Source organism: Ovis aries, chromosome 7 (assembly GCF_016772045.2).
Source record: "Ovis aries strain OAR_USU_Benz2616 breed Rambouillet chromosome 7, ARS-UI_Ramb_v3.0, whole genome shotgun sequence".
In the NCBI taxonomy this organism is placed as follows: domain Eukaryota; kingdom Metazoa; phylum Chordata; class Mammalia; order Artiodactyla; family Bovidae; genus Ovis; species Ovis aries.
In genome coordinates this window covers 47,328,149-47,355,397 of record NC_056060.1, presented here as the reverse complement: position 1 = coordinate 47,355,397, position 27,249 = coordinate 47,328,149, and the positions used below count along the sequence as shown (strand labels likewise).

General features: G+C 42.0%; 1 protein-coding gene across 2 annotated transcripts in view; it reads right to left on the bottom strand.

The window, feature by feature from the left end:
- The window catches only part of RORA (RAR related orphan receptor A), an 807,747-nt gene that overhangs the window by 530,069 nt on the left and 250,429 nt on the right, over positions 1–27,249 (bottom strand). The window contains exon 1 of one of the 2 annotated variants that reach the window (XM_027971773.3): positions 1–27,249. This exon is cut by the window's left edge and continues 145,611 nt beyond it; it is cut by the window's right edge and continues 250,429 nt beyond it. The exons of the other annotated variant lie outside the window; for it this stretch is intronic. The gene's annotated coding sequence lies outside the window, so the exon portion shown is untranslated. 2 annotated transcript variants of the gene reach the window in all.

Here is a 27,249-nt window from a genome sequence, read left to right as displayed (position 1 = left end):
GCCAGCACTGTACTAGGCCTGGCGATACAGAATACAACAAAGCACTGCCTCAGGTCCAAATCCAAGAGTGAAAGCCTGCCCACTGCTGCCCTAGGTCAGGAGTCATTTCAAATTCCATCTATAGTAAAGGGTCTGATTCACTATGGTTTGAAACCTGTCTCAAGGCTTTGGCCTAATGAGAAAGAGAGTAAATCATATGATGAGACAATCTTCCATACACTCCCTCGGTTTTCTTATACTCATATGGTTACAAAGTCCTTCCCCAGCTTACTAGTAACTAGTTCAAGGCCTGCAAACTAATAGAGGTCTTTTTTTTTTTTTTCCTTGCCTGTTAAAGAGAATTTTATTCCCCCCAAGTGTTGGTCTGAGATTCAAGAAAATGACACCGTAAAGTGAAAGCAACTTTAAACCAACTATCAAAAGTAGAAACGCCTTGCTGTGCTCCGCTGACATTCAGATGGGAGGGCAGAAAAATTCCTGAGCCGCAAGCAAACATGGCTTACAGCAAGTGACTCATGTTAGAAAAACCATGGCTATAACTTTATACCTCCTCTGGGGGTATAAACAAAGAAGTAACTTTCAAATTTTTTTTTTTAGTTGAACTAAGTTAAGAGGAAGGAGTCAAAATAAAGTTTGATGAGATAAAACTCTTCAGAGTGCAAAATTTTGCCCGAAGTTCATATTTAAGCATTAAAAGGAAGTAACGCATTAGACTTTCTAGCTTTGGCTCAGGTTATTTTCACGCAAGGCTGCTCTTTCGATCTCTAATACTCCATGTGTATCTCTCTTACCATTGATTCCCGATTTCCTCCAGGATTGAGAGACTTTTGAGTATAAACCCTATTTAGTTCTGTCCTTACAAAAGGGATCCCTGTTGGTGCCCCCAGGGGCCCAGCATAAAGCAGGTCTGTGCTTCCCCCTCCTGACTTTGTGAGCCCGTAACTTCAGTGGGAGGCTGGACACATTGCCAGGGGCAGCGGACATCCACCATTCAGCCTGGGGTTGGGACATACTGAGCGTTCCGTTTTCTGCTGGAAATCCCCACTCTCTATGCTTTTTCTCAGTATCTTTGTGATTCTTTTCCCTGTTCGTTGCAATTCTTCAATTTTCTCTCCTCTTTTATCATTCTTGACCTCAGAACTAGCATTTCTATTTATAGCCAGCAAACTCCCTCTTCTTCCTTCTTTAAAGCAGTTCTGCAAACCTCTGAAACTTCTTCCACAAATATGAACAGTGGATTAAAGACCCTGAAGAGTCTTTCACCAAGGAGTCACATTCTCCTTTCTTGCAGCCTTAGGTAAGAATTTTCAGGAGAGACCTGTATGCTATTTCAGTTCATAGACAGGACTTGCTCACATTGGGCCAGCAAGGAGGCTTGGAGCTCTTGGCATTGCCTCTCCCACCACTGGGCAGCCTGTGCCAAGGCAGTGGTTTACAAACTGGGTTCTCTGGAACCTGAAGCCTCCTTGATGGTACCCTCTAGGCCAAGAATGAGAAGTAGAAGGGTAGGAGAGAAGAGTGGATGGGGATCATGCCACCTATCATGCTTCAAACACAGATGCTCTGCTTTTATCTGCCTCAAAAATTAGTTGTTTTTTTTTTTTAAAAGATTCCACTGGAAATAAAAATAGTTTCCCTGCTAAAATATTTTGCAAGCCACTGGAAGAGTGGGAAAGCATACAGCCAGACAGGTTGGTTGAATGGTGGTACATATTTCCTTTAAAAGTAGATGGAATTTGCCTGTTGGAAATAGCCAAAGATCACTTGGAGTCAAAACTGGTGAAAAGATATGTGAGCACAAGGAATAAAAAAGCAGATTGTGGCCATGATATGAAAATACCGTACATGTGGGCAGTGCACGAAGTATCCCTCTAGGAGAAAGAAGCCTAACCAAGCATGTGTGACATTGTTGGAACAAGTACGTAAATTGACCCAATAAGGTAATGGTGTTGTTTAGAATGCATTCACTTACATAAACTTTCCTATTGACCATGAGTATGGCTGTGTGTGTGTATATTTAGTCTCACTACTTTAAAATCACAGTTCAGGATTTCTCTAGACAGTCTTTGGGGAAAGAAGGCCAGAGTGTTTAGTCTGGGTTCAAATGCTGCTCCGAAAGTTATGAGTTGTATGACTCCAGAAAAATCATTTAACCTCTCTCAACCCAGTTTCCTCATCTGTAAAGCAAAAATAGTATCACTTAAGTTACGAGGGTTTTTTTGTGGAGCTGTAAATGTGGTAAAACACTTTAATGCCTCAGAAGCCTAGGGCCAGGCACAAGGTAAGTTCTCTTAATATTTGTTGTTCTTGCCATTATTGTCATTATGATCATTCTCCTCTGACCTGAGGATTCTCTACCATATCTAACCAGCTTTCTCAAGAATCCTCATCTTTCTTTAGATAATAGATGAGGCCCTGTTTTCATAGATTAAAAAGAATTAAAAATGGAGGCGGCTTTGCTAAAATCATCACATGACTCATAGGAAATCTGGGATTAGAACTCAACAGTAGAGGCAGTTTGAGCAGCTGGGCAAGGGGAGGACATAAATTAAAGCCCTACCCACCTCATCTCAGTGGGTGGAGATGTGAAAGAGCCATCCGGAAGGTTCTGGAAAGGAATGTGGAAGATGACAAAACATGAGAGAATTCTAGAATCACAGGTTTACTGAATGTCAAAGGGAGATCTGTGAGAGCCCTCTCTCCAGTCCATACAATAGTATGGCCCAGAGAGGTTAAGGTACTTGCCTAAGGTGACACAGCTCACTGGTAGAAGAGCAGGATAAAAGCTGCTGACTCCAGTTTCAGGGGCCACTGACTTTTCCCGGCCACCTGCCCAGTTTTACTCAGAGTGGTGTCTCTGTGAACTGCTACTGTCTATAAGGGACGAGCGGCAGAGGGTGGGCAGCCTTAGCCTGCTGCTCTGAAAATGGTCTGATTTTTCAAGTGTGCAACCTCAAAGCACAGCCTGCAGTTCTTCTGTCTCACCTTCTACTAAAAAATGTTCACTCTGAAACTTGTAACAGCAGTGACCTCTGACAGACCGGCACATCCCAGCTGTTAACATTCTTCTGCTTACAACAGAAGTTGCCCTTAAGACCCTTGTAGCCAGGCCTGGAGAGGGGGTGACCCTGTCAGGGCCAGGCCTCAGGAAGAACAGAGAGCAAAGTCACCTTGGCTCTGAGGGACTGGGAACCACTGGTCACTCAGTCCAGCTTCTTGCCTCCTCTCCATCCTGTACCTGTGCCTTACAGATATGAGATGCTGCCTCTGGCCAATCCAGAGAGAGACCCTTTTGTGTGGAATCGATCTCAGCAATCAGCAACAGGAGCCGTTGTTCAGGGGATTTGCTCCACCCATCCCTACCTGCAGGACCCTGCATTTCACACTTTTTTTTTCATTGATTTCCTTTACCTAACAGGCTGCTGCTTGAGTCACAGAACTAAGTGACCCAGATGAAGATCCCTTTGGAGAAAGAGTGTGGACAGCCTGGGAGAATGATGCCCATAGCCTGATCCTCCATGGAAAGAGCATCAGGTCCCCATGACTCACTTTGGAAACCTCTAATGAGCTTGGGTTTCATATCCTTTCAGGCTATTAGGGAACTATGGTGGGAAGTGTGCCAATAGGATCCATACCTGAAAACCCCAGAGCAGCTTTCTCACCAGCTCCCCTTTGCCAGCTCATGTGGATCAACCTGCTTCACCTCTCGAGTTCCTTGTCTATAAACTAAGGAAAATGTCTGCCTTATCCATCTCTCACCACCCCCTCCCCATTTTTAGGTTGCACTGGGTTTTTGTTGTGGCGCATGGGATCTTAGTCCCCTGACCAGGGACTGATCCTGTGTCTCCTGGATTCTTAACCACTGGACCACCAGACAAGTCTCAAACCTCTCCTCTTTACACAGCCACCAGGAGACTGGGGACAGAAGGCTATGTCCTACTAAGGGAAGTGTTACTGCCCCCCTGCGGAGCAGGGAAGTTATTCACTCTGTGCTTTACCTTTGTGGTTTCTGAGTTATCAAGACCCTTGAGAGTCAAAATATGTGAGAAACACAGCCTACTAAAGACCTCATTTGGAGAAGGAAATGGCAACCCACTCCAGTATTCTTGCCTACAGAATCCTGCGGACAGAGGAGCCTGGTGGGCTGCTGTCCATAGGGTCGCACAGAGTCAGACACAACTGAAGCAACTTAGCGTGCATGCATGCAAAGACCTCATTTACTCCACACGCACTGAGCCTGCTCTCTGTCCCAGGTTCTGTGCAAGGACACAAGTGGGAAGAAATCACAAACCAGGCCTCCAAGGATCCCTGGATTAACAGCAGCATTGTGTGACTTAAATGGAATGTCTCACCATATGGACAACCTCTCCTCTAAGACCAAGGCACCAGGAACATTTTACTGGAGGAAGGGAATCTCGAAGGTAATTTGAGATTTGCCAGGATTCAGCCTGTGGATAAGGGGAGGCGGCTCCCCCCCCCCCCTCGGCATTAGGAAGAGGACAGGAAAGGCTGACCTGTCTGGGCCAGGCGCAGGTGGTGGTGCGAGGCTGGGCTGAATGGGCCTGGAGAGTGCAGGCCAGAGGGGTGGGCCAGGGCCTGCAGACAGCCCTGAATCCGCCTGTGGGGTAGAGTGTGGGGAGAGGGAAACCAGCGGGATTTCAACAAGGGGAGTGTCACTCTGCGGGGAGAGGGGAGGGAGGAAGGGGACAGGGCAGGGTGAGTACATACTGCCTGTGGGTGCCCCTTGGAAGCTGCTACCCTGATCTGGGCAAGGAGCAATGAGGCCTCGACAGAGCAACCCATCACGGCACAGAGTAGCGAAGACAGGAGGACATTGAGTCAGGTCAGGAAAGGGGAAATGAGCAAACCAAGCAGCGGATTCCTGCTCCTACATCACCTGGGCCTGTCAAGTCTCCTCCCAGGCTAAGTTTTGCCATGGTCACAGCATCTTCCTGGGCTTGTCAATAAACCTTTTTTTTTTTTTTTTTTAATATATAGTTTGTTTATTTATTTAGCTGTACCAGATCTTAGCTGTGGCATGTGGGATCTAGTTCCCTGACCAGGGATCAAACTTGGGTCCCCTGCATTGGGAACACAGAGTCTTAGCCACTGGACTACCAGGAAGTCCCTTTCAATAAATTCTTACAGAACTTCCCAAAGGAACCCATTTCCAGTTTGCCATACTCAAATGACAACTAAGAAAAGCTGGTCCCACAACTCACTATGAAAACCACTGAAACAAACATGTGGGACCACATTCTGGATATGAGGAGTATATGGAACATGGGTCACCGGTGACAAAACATCTCTGCAGCCAGGCTAAGCTGGTTTCTGGGGCAAACTTACTCTCATCTAGGAAGTAGGGAGGAGAATGCCTATGTCTAAAAACTCAGAGGATTAAAAAAGGGAATGGTTGTAAGTAACAAAGACAGTGCCAGGCAGGGTGCCAAATATGTGGCCTCCAACATAGTTCCCTGATGGTTACATGGCTGGCATGTGTCCCCTCTTAATTCCCAGTTTTTGCCACCACTGATAAACACACACACAAACTTATTTCACCTCCTACTTTGTCAAGAGTTGGGGCCTACAGTCTGAGAGGTTTTCTGGGGTGGGGCCTTTTCAGAGGCCTTTGACTTCCACAATACCCGCCTGCCCCTTCTCCACCCTTGAGCAGGGGTTAGCTGGGGTGATGGGATCAGTTGGAAGGATTCATGTAATCCCTTCCTTCTTTAAGGTACCTTCTGATCACTGAGCAATTAATCCACCACCCAGCCCAGGGAGGCCAGAGCGGATTGCCATTCCACTAATGAGGTTGCTGAGCTGTGGCTCTAATCTGGGATGGGCCAGGTGGGAGCTTGGCGGTGGCATGGAGGGGGAAGGTGGGGGATGGGCAGGGAGATTAGCATCCTCAGCTACCTGACTCCCAGGACAGCAAAATCCCCTTAAGGACTCTGCCTTGGACCCTCTGGATCTTCACCCAACAATTCTGCAAATTCTTCTCCTTTTAAGAATCCAACTCTCCACCCTAGTAAAATGGAAGCTGAAAAGACAGAGATCAATTCCTACTCCAATAGGAGGGCTATCAAATGGAAGAACCTTGAGCATTTCTGAGCCTTAGTTTCATCATTTATAAAAGGAGGGAGTCAGATGAAACCATCCCAGAGTCTCCAGACAAATGCAGATCAGCATCGAGTTAAACGAAGACAGATTTTTCACACCGGAACCATCCTGCTTGTGTCCGAGCAGCCCAGGTCCACATCTACAGGCACAGTTCAAATTCGCCAATTTGATCTGCCCACATGGATGCGTCGCACAGCTGATGATGGAGAGAGAAACGTTAGCAAAGCAGAAGAAGAAGGCCCAGAAGAAGGCCAAAGACCTATTTAGATGCAGAACAGGAAAAGAGGTGAGACTCTCGACAGGCACACTGCAGCCCTTAGAAGACCCCCACTCTTCCCGGCATCCATGAAATCCTGGCCCCAGGAAGGTGGGATTACAAGGGGCTCCACGGAAGCCAGTGATTCTTGCTGCTGGGGAGAGGAAGCCACACAGATCAGCACCGCCACCTGTTGCAGAAGCAGCAACAGCAGCACAGTTATTACCTTGGAAGCAATCTTCCCTTCCACTCCAAGTATTTTTTGAGTATCCAGCCTATGCCTGGAAGTAAACGTCACCTCTGCTTAGAAGGCCATGTATCCAGCTTGCTCAGGACAGTGTGGTCTATGCCTGTTCTACAAACATCCCTTATGGACAATAACTAGGGTGATTACAGGCTCCACTGAGTTGTTTTCAAAGTTTGTTAGAGGAAAGGAAAAGAGGGTATAGAACCATTGATGATTAAACTCGAAGACTATTTTCCAAAATCAGAAAGACTGCAAGTTTTTGCCCATAGATGTTATATATTTAGTTCAAGGAATAGATGGGGAAGGGATATTAAATACAATTTAGTATTATAACATTATAAGCAAGAATGGTATTCCATAGCATTTTCTAAAAACAAATGTCAGTTGCCAGCATAACAAAGCACCCTGTATTTAACAGTATTGTGTTAAAACCAAATGTTTACTCATATTCATTTAAAATATTTTCCAATGAAAAGAAAGGTTTTCCTGTTTTTTAATGAGAAAGTCTAGCTTTAAACAATTGAACATCTGGAGTATAATACTAAAAATAGAGGTTAAAAACATTTCTAAACAGATTTTTATTTTAAAAAGAACAAGTAATGATAATAATAGCAATTCATTGATATTACTGATAGCATTACTAATTATTTTAATTATTTTTAAGAATTTGAGTTATCACCATCCTCATTTTTATAATTACTACTAACAATTATCTACTCATAAGTCTTACTGGAGAAATATATACTGTGTAAGGTTTGTCCACAAGGTAATTTACACAATGCAGAATGTAACACATGCAAAAATAATAAGATATTGCATGTAATAACCAGTGCTACTCATACAAAGTATAGCTCATGGTTCAGAGCGGATCTATAAGCTTGTTGCTGCCAGTTCGAGACGAGATAAATATAGAACTTGGGAGAATTGTTTAGAAACTTACAACATTTTGAGAATGTGATAGATCCCTTCAAAAATGAAAAGTGTTGATTAAGGAATTTGGTAATAATAAATCTGGTTTTTATATTTTACATGTCTTTTTATTTCATTTTTCTGGCAATTCATTTTTATAGTGTAATTTTTTGAGTCTTAAATGCAGGAGATAACTTTAATAAGGGCCCAAAATATAAACCAAAATTTTGTTAGGTAAAATTCCTATGTCTACACTTACTCCTAGACAGAGATGGTTGAGCTCAAAGAGTCCGAGAAGGATTTTAAAACCTCAAACACAAGAGGTTGTCACTGGGGAGAAAACTGAGGCCAAATTGTACATGAGTGTATAAAGCCACATTTATAAATAGTTCAGGGCCCAACAGAAGTGTTTTAGGTAGCAATTTGGGAGTTTAAAAAAAAAAAAAGTAATGCTCTGCAATAAATTAGAGGAAGGGAGAAACAAATCCTTCACTATACAAAGCTTAAGAAATACTAATTTAGACAATCTATATTACTTGGTTTGGGTGACATCTGCTATATAGTACATAACACTGTATAGCAAATATATATCGCAAATGTACTGTACAGTACATGGTATACGTAAACAGTACACTGGAATAACAGAGTGGAGGAATTCTGTTCGTGTTGGAGGAACAGAGTGATCACTGTGGACTATAGTGGTTTGAGCAGGATTTATGGAGCAAGCAGAACTTCAAATTGTAACAAATAGGTGAAGAATAGGAGAAAATCCCAGGATTGAGTTGCCTAAAATTGGGAAATAAAAGGCCTATAAATTCTCCTAAGGTTTTGCATCTCTCTTTTCTTACTATAGGCACCCCTTTCCATTATGATGACTAAGATCAGGAAGTGGATTAAAATCTTTTCATTTCCTCCTTGGCTTTGAAGTTCCTTAAAGAAGGGATTTAGAATATAAATAGTATGATGGGTAGAATCTTTGAGTGAAGGAGAAAACATAAATTAAATGTCTTCTCATTTTCAAAATTAAATAGAAGAGCTTGCTCCTGCCTAAAAGAAAGAAAAACTAAATTAAAATGTTTGGCACTGAAAGTTATCAGAATATTTGATCAAATTAAGAAAAACTAAACCCGTCTTAAACTTCAGTACCTTTATTTTCAAAAGTCATACTTCTATTTGAAAACGTATAAAGACAGTGTTTGGGCTCACGTATGAAAAATTAATCTTGTGCTAAAAGCTAGACAAGGGGCTCAGCCTGATATGTTTTCTTAAATCAAGGAGTTATTCAAAATCAAGAATTTACATAAAACTAAATTAAAACCTCTATAGCACATGAAGCCTATGGGAACAGGACTGTACCATGGCTAAGCCAAATCAAGTCACTTAAACTTAGAGATGAAGAGTTGCAGTCCATGAGAAGCTAAGACTTCCTGGGGGGCCCAGTGTGAAACGGATGTAGGCAGGACTGGGACACAGGACCCTGGATTGGGACTTAAAGGCCCTGAGATCACCAAATTTCTAACCCATGACACTTCCTTGTGTAGGCTTCTCTCACTAAAACTAGACATTGCAAATCATCTGTTTCCAGCTACTTGCCTTTTCGCATTCCTGAACAATTTAAGGTCTTCTCATCAACTAGTCAGGACTGATGACAAGAAGCTGGCAACTGTCTTTGGATAATGGAACTTCAGACCTGGGATCACCAGGTGGCAATACAAGGCTCTTAGTGGGAGGGTGAAGTCTTCTGTTCAGGTTCACTTTGCCCAGCAATACGTAAACCTTGAGCCTTCAAAAGGCTCTGAAAGTGCTTAGATCATAAAGTCCATCATACCTTGTGATTATTATTGATGTATATTTGTCTCTAAACAAAGGACAGCTTTTTCCAAGCTATTGGCACAAGGGTCTGGTTAAGGTATATAAGCCCACACCAATTTCCATTTTTTCCCTGAAATATTGGCTCTGTCTCCATTTAGGGGACATAGAGAAGTACCTAAAGTCGTTGGGACTTTCATTTAGCACAATCCTCAGATTGGGGATTGAAGCACGTTGGATCAAGTCACTTCTGATGTTTAGAAAGGTCGAATGTTTCTTTAGCAGAAGTTAAACAAGGCTCTTTATGTAAAGACTATAATCACATGAGATGGATGGGATGATGCTGGCAACATGCTGTAGTCAGCTGGGGAAACTGGTGCTCAGAACACATTAGAAGACTGAAGACTTGAGGTTGCAAGGCCTCATTCTTTCCTCCCACTCCACATGGATTTTATCTTTACTGTTGGGTGATGTCATTCTCCTCTCCAGGCCTTTATCCTGGCTGTTCCTCCTTGCCTGAGGATGATCTTTCCCATCATTGTTACCCAAGATATACTCGCAATCTATACAAGTGTGTTCATTCTTCCAGGTTCAACTCAAGCTCCACCTCTTCTACAAAGGTTTCTTTATAAAACACTACTGGGTGGTAAGAAAACCATGGGCTTTGAGGTTGGCCAGGTCAGAAGTGGGCAAATTACTTAATCTGAGTGACAGACTCATAACTATAAAATTCTGGATCATTGTGAGGTGCAAGGATTTGAGGTACAAAATATGGTGTGTATTACAACTTCTTATTCCAGCCATCTATTTGGCTGATGGTCTTTTCTCATGACTACCCAAACACAATAATCAGAGCCACATCCTTCACACTTATACAATGGTGCGATAGTTAAGCAGTCTTGGCCTTAGCTCCCTAAGAATCCTTGAGGGCCATGAGCATCAAAGCAGAGAGTCCGTTATGCTGAGTATCCACTTAACAGGATGCTTGCTTTTGATAGGTACCGAACTGTTTTCACCTTGCTTACTTAACTCATACATAGAATACATCATGTGAAATGCTGGACTGGATGAAGCACAAGCTGGAATCAAGATTTCTGGGAGAAATATCAATAACCTCAGATATACAGATGACACCACCCTTATGGCAGAAAGCAAAGAAGAACTAAACAGCCTCTTGATGAAAGTGAAAGAGGAAAATGAAAAAGTTGGCTTTAAACTCAACATTCAGAAAACTAAGATCATGGCATCCAATCCCATCACTTCATGGCATATAGATGGGGAAAAAAGGAAACAGTGAGAGACTTAATTTTGGGGCTCCAAAATCACTGCAGATGGTGACTGCAGCCATGAAATTAAAAGATGCTTGCTCCTTGGAAGAAAAGCTATGACCATTCTAGACAGCATATTAAAAAACAGAGACATTACTTTGGCAACAAGGTCCATCTAGTCAAAGCTATGGTTTTTCCAGTAGTCATGTGTGGATGTGAGAGTTGGACTATAAAGAAAGCTGAGTACTGAAGAATTAATGCTTTTGAACTGTGGTGTTGGAGAAGACTCTTGAGAGACCCTTGGACTGCAAGGAGATCCAACCAGTCCATCCTAAAGGAAATCAGCCCTGAATATTCATTGGAAGGACTGATGCTGAAGCTCCAATACTTTAGCTACCTGATGAGAAGAACTGACTCATTGGAAAAGACCTGATGCTGGGAAAGACTGAAGGCAGGAGGAGAAGGGCACAACAGAGGATGAGATGGTTGGATGACATCACCAACTCAATGGACATGAGTTTGAGCAATTTCTGGGAGTTGGTGATGGACAGGGAAGCCTGGAGTGCTGCAGTCCATGGGGTTTCAAAGAGTCAGACAGGACTGAGTAACTGAACTGGACTGCTTTCATTTAATTCTCCAAATAGTCCTGAAGAGAAGAGATTTTCACCCCTTGTTTACAGATGAGGAAACTGAGGCCCAGAGTCACTGATTACCTCTTGGAGGTCATGCAGCTAGTAGTGAGCTTGAGCTCAAGTCCTCTTTAATCATAGCAGGTGTTTTCCATACAGTAGATGCTCAAGTATGAATTCCAAATGACTGATTAGCTGGACTGCATTCATTCCCCTAGCCCAGTTACATTCTTCTCCTCATGGCGTCTTTACTTGCTGTCCTCCTTGTTGTTGAGAAGTGCATACTCACTCCAGCTATATTTTCACTCCTTCCACTGCATGGAACATCAGCGTAATGCTGCACAATGCTCAAGACGCAGGCAGTTAGCAAACCACACTTCATGAGCCAACTAACTGAGAAGAGCAAGATCAAGGCTGCAGGCAGAACCCCTAAGCAGGTCTAGTGGGGTCAAAACAGTGCTTAGGAGAGAGCAGATACTGATGGCAAATGATAGATCACCTATTTCTAAAATCAGACTGAAATATTAATTTCCCTTGGGGTGGAAAAATCAGGAGCGAATATACCTGCCATCAGTCACAGCATGTTAATAGCAGGGGAGTTACATTTGATGCTTCTGGAAACAGACCCATAACCTCCTGGGTCAAAAGGCAATTACCTTCGTTCGGCTCAGGAAATGCCTATTTTTCGATAAGTAAGTGTACTGTTTGGGGATTTTTGTTGTTCTGTTGTTCTGCCTCTGTTGGAAAGAATATATAAAAGTCATAGCCAAAGGCAGAACACTTGCCTCGCTGACAAACAGCCTATCGACCATGGCAAATCCTGTTGCTAAACTATTAGAACTATGACTCTGCTTCTTTGGCAAATGCCTGCCTGAGATGAAGTGTTCAACACTGCAGTTGTCTGCATCCTTCCCCATCTCTCTACGGGGTGGTGCTTAAAGGCCACCTGAAACACTCTCGACAAGGAGCACAATGTGTTTAAATAGACACAACATGGTAAAGGGCTGGCCTCTATTGACCTACTCCAGGCGCACAGACAGGGATTCATACCCCTCCCTCATCATTTCTACTCTCTCTCTGCTGAAAATACTATCATCTCACCCTTCTTTTCCACCGAAGAATGAATCATCACCCAGAAAGAGGGAGGGATGGACAACAATAAAGGCAGAATAAAGAACAGGGTATGTTTTGAGTGCTTATGTACACGTCACCCTACTTAAATTCTAATAACCTTCAGAGTGAGAGTATGCTTATGGTGTTATTTTTAGAGGTGCAATCCACACAGCATACAATTAAGCACTTTACAGTGTACAATTCAGTGGCATTTAGTCTACTCACAATGTTGGGCAACCATCCCTCTCTCTAGTTTTAAAATATTTTCATCACTCCTGAAAAATACCCCAAGCATCTTAGGCAATCATTGCCACTCTTCTTTCTCCTCATCACTAACCTGCTTTCTATTTTTATGGACTGGTCTATCCTGGAAATTTATAAGGAACAAACCATTTCATTTGTGAACTTATGGGGATGGCTTCTTTCTTTGGTGGAGTGTTTGAGGTTAATTCAAGTTGCAGTATGTAATTCATTCTTTTATGCTGCATAATTTTCCATTGTGTGTGTGTATGTATTTATATGTGTGTGTGTGTGTATAAAACATGTGTGTGTGTGTGTGTACATGTATATTATCGGGAGCTTCTCAGGTGGCACAGTGGTAAAGAATCCAGATGCCAATGCAAGAGCCAAGAGGGTGTGGGTTCAATCCCTGGGTCAGGAAGATCCTCTGGAGGAGGAAACGGCAACCCACTCCAGTATTCTTGCCTGAAAAATCCCACTGGGCTACAGTCTATGAGGTCACAAAGGGTCAGACATGACTGAGTGAATGAGCATATATTATGTCATATTAATTATATTTATACATATTAAATTACACATTTGTTATCCATTTATCAGATGATAGGTTGACATCTAGATTGTTTCAACTTTTTGACTACTATAAATGATGCTGCCATAAACATTCACATATAATACTGCAGGAGGACATGTGTTTTTGTTTATCTTGAGTGTGGATCTAGGAGTAGAACTGCTGCTGAAGCCACTATAAGATGGGGAGACTGAGTCTGAGAGAGAGGAGGTACTCTGCCCAAGGGTACCCTACCTCGTTCAACTTGTTATTGGTGAAACCAGGACCGGGACCCAGGTCTAACTGGTTGTCAGCTCTATAGTCCATCCACTAAAGCTAGGGTTTCTTGGGCTAAAAATTTACTGGAGTTATTTTGTAGACTATGACTGACTTTTAACCTCAACTCAAAACACCCTAAGGTCATATGATAAATAACGCTAATTTGAACTCATGGAACTAGTAGTTTCATTCAGTTCCTGCTGAAGATCTGAGCTTTTCGTTTCCTAGGCAAATCAATAGCAACATACTTTATCTTATTAGATCAAATATAACTTTTATTTTAAAAAGCTACCATTATACCCTAATGCAGCCTTTGTGTACTCAGAGGCCTTAATGAGATAATAAATAAAATCTTAATTTGACAATTAACAGTATTAAAAGTATTAGGATAGTTTGGAATTAGAAAGCCTTGCATGTGGTTTTTATTTTTATTAGCCATTGTTTTAAGGTATAATTACACTTGTCTCACATTATGACTGGGCAGTAACTTAGTCATTGAGAGGTAGAAACTGAGTAAATTTTCTACTCTGGTGCTGTTTGCAGTAAATTGAGGGAAGAATAAAAAACAAAATACAATGTAGAGTTACATATAGTGTCAAGAAATAGAGTAACTCCTTCAAAGCCTGTTACTCCTGGATAAGAAAAGGCTGATCAAACAGTAAACGCATTTGTCCTGACCATTTATGAGAAAAACTTGTCATAGATTTTGGGTTCTCTGAATGAAGCAACAAACAGTTTAAAATATGTCTAATAATAACTGTTGTTTAGTCACTAAATCATGTCTGACTCTTTTGCAACCCCATGAACTGTAGCCTGTCAGACTCCTCTGTCCATGAGATTTCCCAGGCAAGAATACTGAAGAATAATGAAGCTGCCATTTCCTTCTCCAGGGGATCTTCCCAACCTAGGGATTGAAACCGGGTCTCCTGCATTGCAGGTGAATTCTTTCCCCCTGAGTCACCAGGGAAGCTATGTGCAATATACCCATGTATGCAATTACAAGGGTATACCCTGCGACGTGTGAACATACAGCTCCTGCACCTGAAAACCCACCAAGAGCACAGGCAAGTCTCCTAGGCTTCCCGCAAAGCAAAGCCTTCTAACTTGGACCATCATTTTAACAGGCACCAACACTTGAGACTACCAAGCACTAGATGTTGTACAGGAGTTAAAGTAAATGGAATCTCAAAATACAACACAGGCAGAAAGCAATTATAAACCTTAGATCTACTTAGCTAAAGTGAGGTTATCCAGGAGATGGTGAAGGACAGGGAAGCCTGGCATGCTGAAGTCCATAGGGTCACAAAAAGTCAGACAGGACTGAGCAATTGAACAACAACAAAAAAGGGAGTCCATTTCAGTTCAGTCGCTCGGTCCTGTCTGACTCTTTGCGGCTCCATGGACTGCAGCATGCTAGGCCTCCCTGTCCATCACGAACTCCCGGAGTTCACTCAAACTCAAGTCCATTGAGTCGGTGATGCCATCCAACCATCTCATCCTCTGTTGTGCCCTTCTCCTCCTGCCTTCAGTCTTTCCCAGCATCAGGGTCTTTTCCAATGAATCAGTTCTTCTCATCAGGTGGCCAGAATATTGGAGTTTCAGCTTCAGCATCAGTCCTTCTAATGAATATTCAGGACTGATTTCCTTTAGGATGGACTGGTTGGATCTCCTTGCAGTCCAAGGGTCTCTCAAGAGTCTTCTCCAACACCACAGTTCAAAAGCATCAATTCTTCAGTGCTCAGATTTCTTTATAGTCCAACTCTCACATCCACACATGACTACTGGAAAAACCATAGCTTTGACTAGATGGACCTTGTTGTCAAAGTAATGTCTCTGTTTTTTAATATGCTGTCTAGAATGGTCATAGCTTTTCTTCCAAGGAGCAAGCATCTTTTAATTTCATGGCTGCAGTCACCATCTGCAGTGATTTTGGAGCCCCCCAAAATAAAGTCTCTCACTGTTTCCTTTTTTTCCCCATCTATTTGCCATGAAATGATGGGATTGGATGTCATGATCTTAGTTTTCTGAATGTTGAGCTTTAAGCCAACTTTTTCATTTTCCTCTTTCACTTTCATCAAGAGGCTCTTTAGTTCTTCTTCACTTTCTGCCATAGGCGTGGTGTCATCTGCCTATCTGAGGTTACAGATATTTCTCCCAGCAATCGTGATTCCAGCTTGTGCTTCATCCAGCCCGGGGTTTCTCATGATGTACTCTGCATAGAAGTTAAATAAGCATGGTGACAATATACAGCCTTGACGTACACCTTTCCCAATTTGGAACCAATCTGTTTTTCCATGTCCAGTTCTGTGTCTTCAAATCCTATGTCATCCTTATCTATATATTAGCTAAAACAACAAATGACTGTTTCTTTCAGATTAGGAAGAACAAATTTTATTCACTTTCATTTTTTTAGTAACTATTGGATGCTTACTGCAAAAATAAAACATTTAAAAACAAATGTAGACCCTGTTGAGAAGACATCAATAATACCTAGGAGAAAATAGATAACCATCTCATTCTTCTTCCTAGAAGCAAGTGGGAAGAGAGCCAAACTTCCTGTATCAAGTTGACTTCTAGACAGACAAAAACCAAAGAGCAAAATATAACAACATTAAAGCAAGTAGGACTATTTGTTGAATGAATGAATGAATAAACGAAGGAAAGAAACACTTGAGACAGAACCAAGAAGTAGGTAGAACTTATTTGGAAACTAGAGACTGGGTGAGGGGAGTCTCAATGTGGGTCGTCAGGGAAGTGATGGGCGTGGATTAGTGACGATAACAGAGGACATTTCAGGTCATTTTAGTCATGCAAAGATTAAACTGACAGGCAATATACACTAAAAAATAACAGTTCTAAGAATTTTGTGTGTAATAATATTAAACCTAAGAGTTTTTCCTAATAAAAATGATTCAAAAGATGAAAAAAAGATTAGAAGTATTAATAGTACTGTTTTAAAAATAGAAGTCCCAGTGTTATTTAAAATGATAAAAAGGTAGAAACAAACAAGGACTGAAATACATTACTAATAAATATTAAACATTTAATATCAGTAAATTATTGATAAATTGTCTAACATTATAAAATTAGAGAATTATGATACGTGAATAAATGAAATTAAGTCCTTGGAGAAGCAGATGTGAATCAGTGTTAAGCTAAAAAGGTCATATACCAATCTGCTACTGCTGCTGCTAAGTCACTTCAGTCGTGTCCGACTCTGTGCGACCCCACAGACCCCATTCTAGGCAAGAGTCCCAGGGAAAGGGGAGCCTGGTAGGCTGCTATCTATGCTTCTAAATATTTTACTAAGAAGCACAAGAGTTTCAAACAGGGAAGAAAAATGGATTCCTGCTAGAGGAAATGGCACTGAGAAAGCCCATGGGTTTGGAATGATGGTGAACAGAGTTTGAAAATGAGACTTGTCTTGGGACAGCATTCTAATCAATGGTAAGACTTAGGCCATACTCATTTCTGCTTAAGAACTGAGCTAGGGATGAAGTTAACCTAAACTTCCACAGAGATGCTAACTGCAGTCCTTAGGCCTTTTGTTGTGGGCAGGGCTATGAGCATCTCAGCTTCTAGGAAGAAGATACCACAGTCCTTGCAGTTTGGGGACTTACCATTTCATGTACCTCCTCATGCAAGGAAATACAGTAACTGCTCAGCAGGGAGGTGGGGGTGTATGAGGTGGAGAATAAACTAAATTCACAGAGTGATTCCAAATGCCTGCAAGCAGAGGCACTACCACCAGAAGGTTTTCATTTGAAACCACTAATTCCAGAACAAACTGGTTAAGAATTTGCAAGATGGTGCTGACCTCTTGCAAGATTTCTCTTTAGCTGAAAAATTTACTGTCTCATCCCCAAGCTCGGGGGCTTACACAGACCAAACTTTGCAGATATAATTCTAAACTGGGGAAATAAACAGAATTTTCCAAAACAATCAAGATACCCGAGTAGCCATCCTTTTGCAATATCCTCTTATAAAATCACCCCCACTGTCCCTCTCCTCCTGCCCAACAATCCATCTGTTGCTCAGGGTGAATAAACCATAAGAGTAGATATGGATTTCCATGAATGTCCAGGAAAAAAACACATTAGACATTCATGGAAAAGACTACATTTGCTCTGGCAGATTTAAAACCACTGTAACATTTTTGGCCCCAAGGGTACTGGATGAGCCACGTCCCATGTGTTAGTAGTTCATCTAAATGTTCCCACATAGTTCAGCATTTAAGTAAAATATTTGTTTCCATAAGAAAAATAAGAAGGGAAGGTGGTATTCACATGGCTGTTTAATGTATACCCAATCCAATTAAAACACACACACACAAAACTTTCAGTTTGAAATAATTTTAGATCTATAGAAGAAATGCAAAAATAGCTTAATTGTCTCTTGGTATCCATAGAGGATTCATTGCAGAAGGCCCTATGGATACGAAACTCCCCAGACCCTCAAGTCCTTTAAATAAAATGGAATAGCACAGGTGGCCATCTATATCCATAGGTTCCACATCCATAGATTCAGACTTGAGTCTATGGAGGTGGAAGCCTTGGATAAGGAGGACCCACTGTACAGAGAAATTCCATAAACCCTTCACCCAGCTCACCCTAGTGTTAACCTCAGGTATAACCATACTACGTTCCTCAAAATTAAGAAATCAATATTAGTATATTACTATTAGCTAAGCTTCAGACTTCATTCACATTTTGCTAGTTTTTCCATTAACGTCTTTTTATTTCTTTCCAGAATCCCACATTGAATTTAGTCATCCATGCCTTTTTTTCTTTTTTTCCCCTCAATCATTGACAGTCGCTCAACTGTTGTTTTTCATGACTTTGATACTTTTGATGAGTCTCTCAATTTGGGTGTGTCTGATGTTTTCAAATGATTAAATTGAGGTTATAAAGCTTGAAGAAAAATAGCTCAAGGGGCTAAGTGCCTTTCTAATCATGACTTATCAGGGAACACATAATATTAACCTGATTTATGAGTGGTAAAGCTAACCTTGGTCACTTGTTTGAGATGGGGTCTGTCAAATTTCTACACAACCTAACTTTACGTTCAGATAGAGTTGTCAGATTTAGCAAATAAAAACACAGGACATCAAATGGGACATATGTATACTAAAAATTTCAGAGAAGGCAATGGCACCCCACTCCAGGACTCTTGCCTAGAAAATCCCATGGACGGAGGAGCCTGGTGGGCTGCAGTCCATGGGGTCGCGAAGAGTCAGACACGACTGAGCGACTTCACCTTCACTTTTCACTTTCATGCATTGGAGAAGGAAATGGCACCCCACTCGAGTGTTCTTGCCTGGAGAATCCCAGGGACAGGGGGGCCTGGTGGGCTGCTGTCTATGGGGTTGCACAGAGTCGGACACGACTGAAGCAACTTAGCATACTAAAAATATTTATTTTTAGTTCAAATTTAACTGGGCATCTTAGATTTTATCTGGCATCCCCACATTTAGATATAAATTCCCAATAAAAATCATAAATGTTTACTAAGCCCCTCACCTTACCATAGAACTCTCCTTACCCTACTTTCTAGACATCCCTTGCCCCAAATACTGCAGTATAGGTAAGAATTCAATTGAATTCTTAAACCAGTAACCCTCAAAATCTAATATCCACCAGACTCCCTTAGCAGGTTGGGTCCTATCACCAGAGTTTCTGATTTAGGGGGCCTGGCAGGAAGCTCTAGAATTTGCATTTCTAACAAGTTCCAAGAGATGTTGACCATCCAGGGATCATAGTTTGAGAAGCACTGACACTGGCGTGGAGGGGAATCTAGGTCCCTGCATTTCCTTCATTTTCCAGAGGATTAAAGATCTCCATAACCTGTGCATTAAAATCTGCCACTACAACTCACATAGGGTGGGTCCTAACCGACACAACGCACTTTCAACTTATGAATAACTCATATAAAAGAACAGGAACAGGAACTTCCCTGGTGGTCTGGTGCTTAAGACTCTGTGCTCCCAGCGCAGGGGGCCTGGGTTTGATCCCTGGGCAGGGAACTAAGATGTTACATGTTGTAATAGCACAGCCTGAATTTAAAAAATTTTTTAGAACACATACTTAAAAATAAATTAAAAATTTAAGTTCTATTTTTTTTTTTCAAGAATAGGAACAAAGATAGTTAGAAATCCTTTGTCCTCCAGTTAGAGAGTAGGATTCAGTCTAGATCTTGTTGGGGAACTACAGTGGGATGACTCCTCTCTCCTGCAGCCTCTATTGTTGAGAAGGTTCAAGTTTATTCCCATGACCACCTATCCATCTGTTGTCAAACTTCATCTCACAATGAGAGCCCATGGCATCATGGAACTTGTCAGAGAACCACCACCACAGGTTGTGGAGATGCAGGTAAACAATTTCTGTTTAGAAATCAGAATGCCCTGTTTCACAGAAAGAAATACTAGAGATGGTAAGCAAGTCAAAAATCAGTCTGGACTATAAGAAAGTTTACTTTGGGCTGGTTTGGGTACTTATCTGATACTTAAAACACTGTTTCACTGTACTTATAGAAGGCTCTCTTGGACTCAAAACCTCCAAGTGCTTCAGCAGAAAACAAGTGGTCCATAGACTGAAGGTATCTCACCCACCAACACCCTCTTCATTCAGTTCAGTACAGTTCAGTCACTCAGTCATGTCCAACTCTTTGTGACCCCATGAATCACAGCATGCCAGGCCTCCCTGTTCATCACCATCTCCCGGAGTTCACTCAGACTCACGTCCATCGAGTCCGTGATGCCATCCAGCCATCTCATCCTCTGTCGTTCCCTTCTGCTCCTGCCCTCAATCCCTCCCAGCATCAGAGTCTTTTCTAATGAGTCAACTCTTCGCATGAGGTGGCCAAAGTACTGGAGCTTCAGCTTCAGCATCATTCCTTCCAAAGAAATCCCAGGGTTGATCTCCTTCAGAATGGACTGGTTGGATCTCCTTGCAGTCCAAGGGACTCTCAAGAGTCTTCTCCAACACCACAGTTCAAAAGCATCAATTCTTCGGTGCTCAGCCTTCTTCACAGTCCAACTCTCACATCCATACATGACCACTGGAAAAACCATAGCCTTGACTAGACGGACCTTAGTCGGCAAAGTAATGTCTCTGCTTTTGAATATACTATCTAGGTTGGTCATAACTTTTCTTCCAAGGAGTAAGCGTCTTTTAATTTCATGGCTGCAGTCACCATCTGCAGTGATTTTTGTGCCCCCCAAAATAAAGTCTGACACTGTTTCTACTGTTTTCCCATCTACTGCCCATGAAGTGATGGGACCAGATGCCATGATCTTCGTTTTCTGAATATTGAGCTTTAAGCCAACTTTTTCACTCTCCTCTTTCACTTTCATCAAGAGGCTTTTTAGCTCCACTTCACTTTCTGCCATAAGGGTGGTGTCATCTGCATATCTCAGGTTATTGATATTGATATTTCAAATGGAGTAGCCATCATAGTCAACAAAAAACCCTCTTCATTAGTCACCAGAATATTCTGAAATGGAAGGAATGGGCACATTCTTCTACATAACTTACCTGTCTTTGGCACTGGATATCTAACAATGTAGATAGAAGTTGGTTACCTACGGTTTCTCATTGCTAAGCTCAGCTGTTACTTGAATAAGTAGTAAGTGGCAAGTTTTCTAACTTGAGAAAGCACACTGCAGGTCTTTGAAAAATAGCTCATTTGTGCATTCTTCTAGCATCCCACCAGGCACACCATACACAGAATCTCATTAATCTTCACCAAATCATTGTGAGGAAGGTATTAATGATACCCTTTTAAAGACTGGCTAAGTAACTTACAAAGCAAGGTATAAACCTGGGATCTAGCTTGAATGTTTTAGACATGCCTTTGCAATCAATACCCCATTTAATTTTCAATCAGCCCAATCCAACCTTGTCCAAGAGACATAACTTCATTCTCTTAAGCCATCAAGTAGAGTACTTGGTATTCTTTAACTACACATCTATAAACAATTCTACTAGAAGGTTGGTTATAACGACAACTTGGAGGGGGTGGATCTCTGTTCACCACACCCCCTCCATCATCCAAAAAAAAAAAAAAATCCACTTTTTTTTATAATGTTCCACTAGACATACAATTTTCAAAGGAAAATGAAATACAATCTATACCCCAAACCTCTAAAATCCATAAAAGGGGAAACAAAACCTTAGTTTTATCTTTCACTGGATTTAAGCCCACCAAATGCTATTTGCTAATACTTTGGGTTAATGAGGAAATCAATCTGAGGATAAACAAAAATCCAATATCATGATCAAGCTTTTCATTTATAAAAGCCACCTTTAAGAAAGAGTGATCACCAAGTGTGGTTGTCAAAGGCTGTTTGGCATTTGCTTGCTTTTGAGCCACAGATTTCAAAACAAAGGGAACAGAATGGAACATCACCAATCCTGAAGCAAAAAGACTAAAACCCCCATAATTTCTTCTTTATATTCTGAAGATTTCAGTGAATGTGAGATTTCCAGGCTTTTACACACTCAGTTCAGTTCAGTTGCTCAGTCATGTCTGACTCTTTGCGACCCCATGAATCGCAGCACACCAGGCCTCCCTGTCCATCACCAACTCCCGGAGATCACTCAAACTCATGTCCATTGAGTTGGTGATGCCATCCAGCCATCTCATCCTCTGTCGAACCCTTCTCCTCCTGCCCCCAATCCCTCCCAGCATCAGAGCCTTTTCCAATGAGTCAACTCTTCACATGAGGTGGCCAAAGTACTGGAGTTTCAGCTTCAGCATCAGTCTTTCCAATGAACACCCAGGACTGATCTCCTTTAGGATGGACTGGTTGGATCTCCTTGCAGTCCAAGGGACTCTCAAGAGTCTTCTCCAACACCACAGTTCAAAAGCATTAATTCTTCGGCGCTCAGCTTTCTTCACAGTCCAACTCTCACATCCATACATGACCACTGGAAAAACCATAGCCTTGACTAGACGGACCTTAGTCAGCAAAGTAATGTCTCTGCTTTTGAATACGCTATCTAGGTTGGTCATAACTTTTCTTCCAAGGAGTAAGCGTCATTTAATTTCATGGCTGCAATCACCATCTGCAGTGATTTTGGAGCCCAAGAAAATAAAGTCTGACACTGTTTCCATTGTTTCCCCATCTATTTCCCATAAAGTGATGGGACCAGATGCCACGATCTTCGTTTTCTGAGTGTTGAGCTTTAAGCCAAATTTTTCACTCTCCTCTTTCACTTTCAAGAGGCTTTTTAGTTCCTCTTCACTTTCTACCATAAGGGCGGGGTCATCTGCATATCTGAGGTTATTGATATTTCTCCCGGCAATCTTGATTCCAGCTTGTGCTTCTTCCAGCCCAGCGTTTCTCATGATGTACTCTGCATAGAAGTTAAATAAGTAGGGTGACAATATACAGCCTTGACGTGCTCCTTTTCCTATTTGGAACCAGTCTGTTGTTCCATGTCCACTTCTAACTGTTGCTTCCTGACCTGCATACAGGTTTCTCAAGAGGCAGGTCAGGTGGTCTGGTATTTCCATCTCTTTCAGAATTTTCCAGTTTATTGTGATCCACACAGTCAAAGGCTTTGGCATAGTCAATAAAGCAGAAGTAGATGTTTTTCTGGAACTCTCTTCCTTTTTCCATTATCTAGCAGATGTTGGCAGTTTGATCTCTGGTTCCTCTGCCTTTTCTAAAACCAGCTTGGACATCTGGAAGTTCACAGTTCACGTATTGCTGAAGCCTAGCTTGGAGAATTTTGAGCATTACTTTACTAGCGTGTGAGATGAGTGCAATTGTGTGGTAGTTTGAGCATTCTTTGCATGACCCCTCAAATGTGGTAGCTATTATTACATATACTCTGGTACTAATTTTCCCTAAAAGGACTTAATGGAATGCAACCAAGCACTGGTGTAAATAATCAGATCTACATCCCTCTTTAATCAAAGTGTGTCCCTTCTCCTCCAACCATCACTGCATGAGCCACAGGACAATGGGGTCTAGCTCTGTTCACCTTGTCCTCCATCACTGGCTTTTTCTACCTCTTTGGGGTTTAGTCTTTTCTATCTGGGTTGGGAAGATCCCCTGGAGGAGGGCAATTGCAACCCACTCCTGTATTCTTGCCTAGAGAATCCTATGGACGGAGGAGCCTGGCAGGCTACAGTCCATAGGGTCGCACAGAGTCAGACACACCGGCCCGCGTCTTTTCAGGAGTATTTGACAACAAGAAATCCCATTCTCCTTCCCAGAAAGCTGTATGATTTAAACCCAGGATTGATGAAATAGAGAAACTGCGATCCAGAAATGAATAGGCCCAAGAATAGGGGCTGGGATGCAGGGTGAGCTCTGCAGGTGAGGTGGTGACGGAAATGAAGACATCTCAACACACGTCTTACTTTGGGTCCTTCCATGCTCTTGTCTATTGTAACCACAGGCCTGAATGAACTCACAGGCCTCCTGGAGGAAGCCAACTTTATCACCCTTTTGAAGACCCTTCGTTTTAACAAGTGTGGTTATTCCACTGGGGCATTGGGGTGTCAAGGGCCAGAAGCTTTAAAAAGGAAAGAAAGAGAAGGAAATCAGGAAGTGGTGTAACAAAGGCCTAATTATAAGGGAGGAGTATCTCTCTACAGACAGGTCACTGGACGGATGCCAAGGGCTCTCGCCACATAAAGAGAAAGATTGTTATAAAAAGATTTTTAAAAAAAGAAGAAGAAGAAGAAAGAGGCATGGCAGTAGAGACTGTGAGGGGGTGGGGCAGAGAATAGGGAAATGAATAAGAATAATGACTTAAAAGCTTTTTTTTTTTCCCCCTGGTTCTCTGCTTCCTTTCTGCAGATGCTCAGCTGAGCCAGTGCAGCTGGCTCCCTGACAAATGTGGAAAAATCAGCCAATCTGAGCTGGTTGTTAGCCATCCAGGCAGAGGCTCAGATACATGAGGGGCTGTCTCAGGTGTGGCAGGCCTTCTGGAGACACTGCTGGGAGATTCTTGGCCAGAGTGTGTCCTCCCAGACTCCAGGAACTCAGCAGAACCCCCTTCCACCTCTGGGCTCCAGGTTCTGACCAAGGTGACATTGAGGGGAGGGCTCTTCCTCTGTTTCTTACCCCGCCCCCCCCCCCCCTAACATCCTCCCCTAACTGACAAGCTCTCCTTTCAACCTGCTGGGGTTTCTTCCCGCTCATTCAGTGAAAAGCCTACAACACCAGGACCCTCATCCCAAGGCATCCTAGTGCACATCTGGTGACACAACTCAAGGCCTCCAGAAAAATGCCTGATGCTCCTCTGGCCGTGCGATCCTCCAGGCAAGAGTACTGAAGTAGGTACTATTCCAGTCTCCAGGGGACCTTCCCCACCGAGAGATCGACCCCAGGTCTCCTGTACTGCAGGCGGATTCTTTACTCTCTGAGCCACCAAGGAAGCCCCTATTCCTTTTCAGATCACCACGTCAAACTGCAGTCTGTGGACACCCAGGCAGAATACCCTGGGGTTTCCCTGCAGGATAGTGAAGGCTGCTCTGGGAATGGTCACTGAGACCAAAGAGTGTGCCACACACATTTATGTACACATTATGTCCCCACACAGAATATGAACAAGGTAATACATCTGATCGTTCAGCTCAAGAAAAGCAATTAATACTTTGAATCAAGTTCAAGACGAAAAGAGTATTATTGTAAGGAGCAGTCCAAGTTCCTTATTAAGCTGTCCACTTTTCCTGTGATTCTTGTTCATGGACTATTTGATAATTAAATTAAAAAGGTCAAAAATTAGGAACTAAGATACTAACAGACATGCTCACGTAAGTTTCTAGAGGGATGGAAATGTTCTAGATCTTATTTTGAGTGGTGGTTACATGAGCGTAAATAACTGTCAAAATTCACTGAACTGAGTAATTAAGATCTGTGCATTTTGTTTTAATTATACCCACATAAAAATTTAAAACGTAAGGGCTCATGTTCCAGTTCTGTGTCTCTAGCTATACCAGCTTGCTGAAGCAGCCGCCACTGCACAAAGAGGCACAAGTGAGACATACACTGTGTCGCTTCATCAGTTATCCTTTACATAATGGAACACTTTCAAAAGAAATGAAAGTAATTCCTATACGACCCTTAAACACTTTTTAGGAGCTTGTAATAATCCAGAGTAGCTCCGAAAGATTTATTTTTGGAGGGAGAAATGATTATGTTGCATGCTACATATGAACTGACTAGTTACTGCTATTCTTATCACGTGAAAGTGAAGGTTGCCTTGGTTGGTCTCAAAAGCCTTGATGTGGGGAACACTGGCTAGTAGTGTGGAGGACAGAAAAACAAGATGTGTCTGTGTGAACTATTATTGATTTTTAGATGAAATGAGAACACTTGTTTAATCCAGTAAGAGAATAAAAAAATTTAAGAGGTGAAGAAGTAGATTACTATATATAAAATAGATAGCTAATGGGAGGTTGCACTATAGACTAGGGAGCTCAGCCTGGGGCTCTATGACAACCTAGAGGGGTGGGATGGGGTGGGAGGTGGGAGGAAGGTTCAAGAGGGAGGGGACATGTGTATACCTATAGCTAATTCATGTTGATGTATGGAAGAAACCAACACATCATTGTAGCGCAATTATCCTCCAATTAAAAATAAACTTTTTAAAAAAGAGGTGAAGAGGCACTGTGTTATATGGTCTGATTTCCTCATTAATGAACACAGAAATTGAGGCCCAGAGAAGGAAAGCAACTTTCCCAAGAACACATCGTCATTTTCTGCCAAACACAGATCTTCTGACTCTCAAGTCTGTTTCTCTGTCCAGTTTTTCATTATTCCTGTTTTAAATGCTGTCCTCTAATAACATTTTAAAGCAAGTACGATATTTATATCAACTCTCCAAAATATAATATTTGTACTAATATTTTAAAACATCTTCAGGAAAATATTTTTCCCCTGAGAGAGGTTGTTTCTCAAATAAACTATGTTCTTAAAATTAAGAGAGTCTAGTGTTATACTCAACTAGTCACATTTATCTTCTTAGAAAGCATCCATGTATATCTTCTCTATAATAGTTAGAGCTTTTGAAAACTCTAGTTCGTGTTTGCTGATATCCCTTCCCTAGAACAAAGATTCTCAAAAGCAATTTTATTACCGTAAACCCACATTTTTCTCCTGTTTGGAGCCCAGTGTTATTCTTTAACTTTACTTCACTGATTGCCAAGTCGTTCTTTTCTCTGTAGCTCTAAGAAATGCCCATGATAAGGTAAAAGAACCATATTCTCATGGAAACCAATTCTTACGTTTAATATGAAAAAAAATACTCTTGCTCATGTCTTCAAGATAACGTTCCTAAAGAGAGTGAGTCACAATGAACAGATGCCAATAAGATGGTCACAATGAAGACGGGTAACTTCCTACCCGTACACAAAAGTGAACCCACCAGAGAGACAGTACTTGTGCTAAAAAGCCTCTTGATGAAAGTGAAAGAGGAGAGTGAAAAAGTTGGCTTAAAGCTCAACATTCAGAAAGCGAAGATCATGGCATCCAGTCCCATCACTTCATGGGAAATAGATGGGGAAACAGTGGAAACAGTGTCAGACTTTATTTTTTGGGGCTCCAAAATCACTGCAGATGGTGACTGCAGCCATGAAATTAAAAGACGCTTACTCCTTGGAAAAGAAGTTATGACCAACCTAGATAATATATTCAAAAGCAGAGACATTACTTTGCCGACTAAGGTCCGTCTAGTCAAGGCTATGGTTTTTCCTGTGGTCATGTATGGATGTGAGAGTTGGACTGTGAAGAAGGCTGAGTGCCAAAGAATTGATGCTTTTGAACTGTGGTGTTGGAGAAGACTCTTGAGGGTCCCTTGGACTGCAAGAAGATC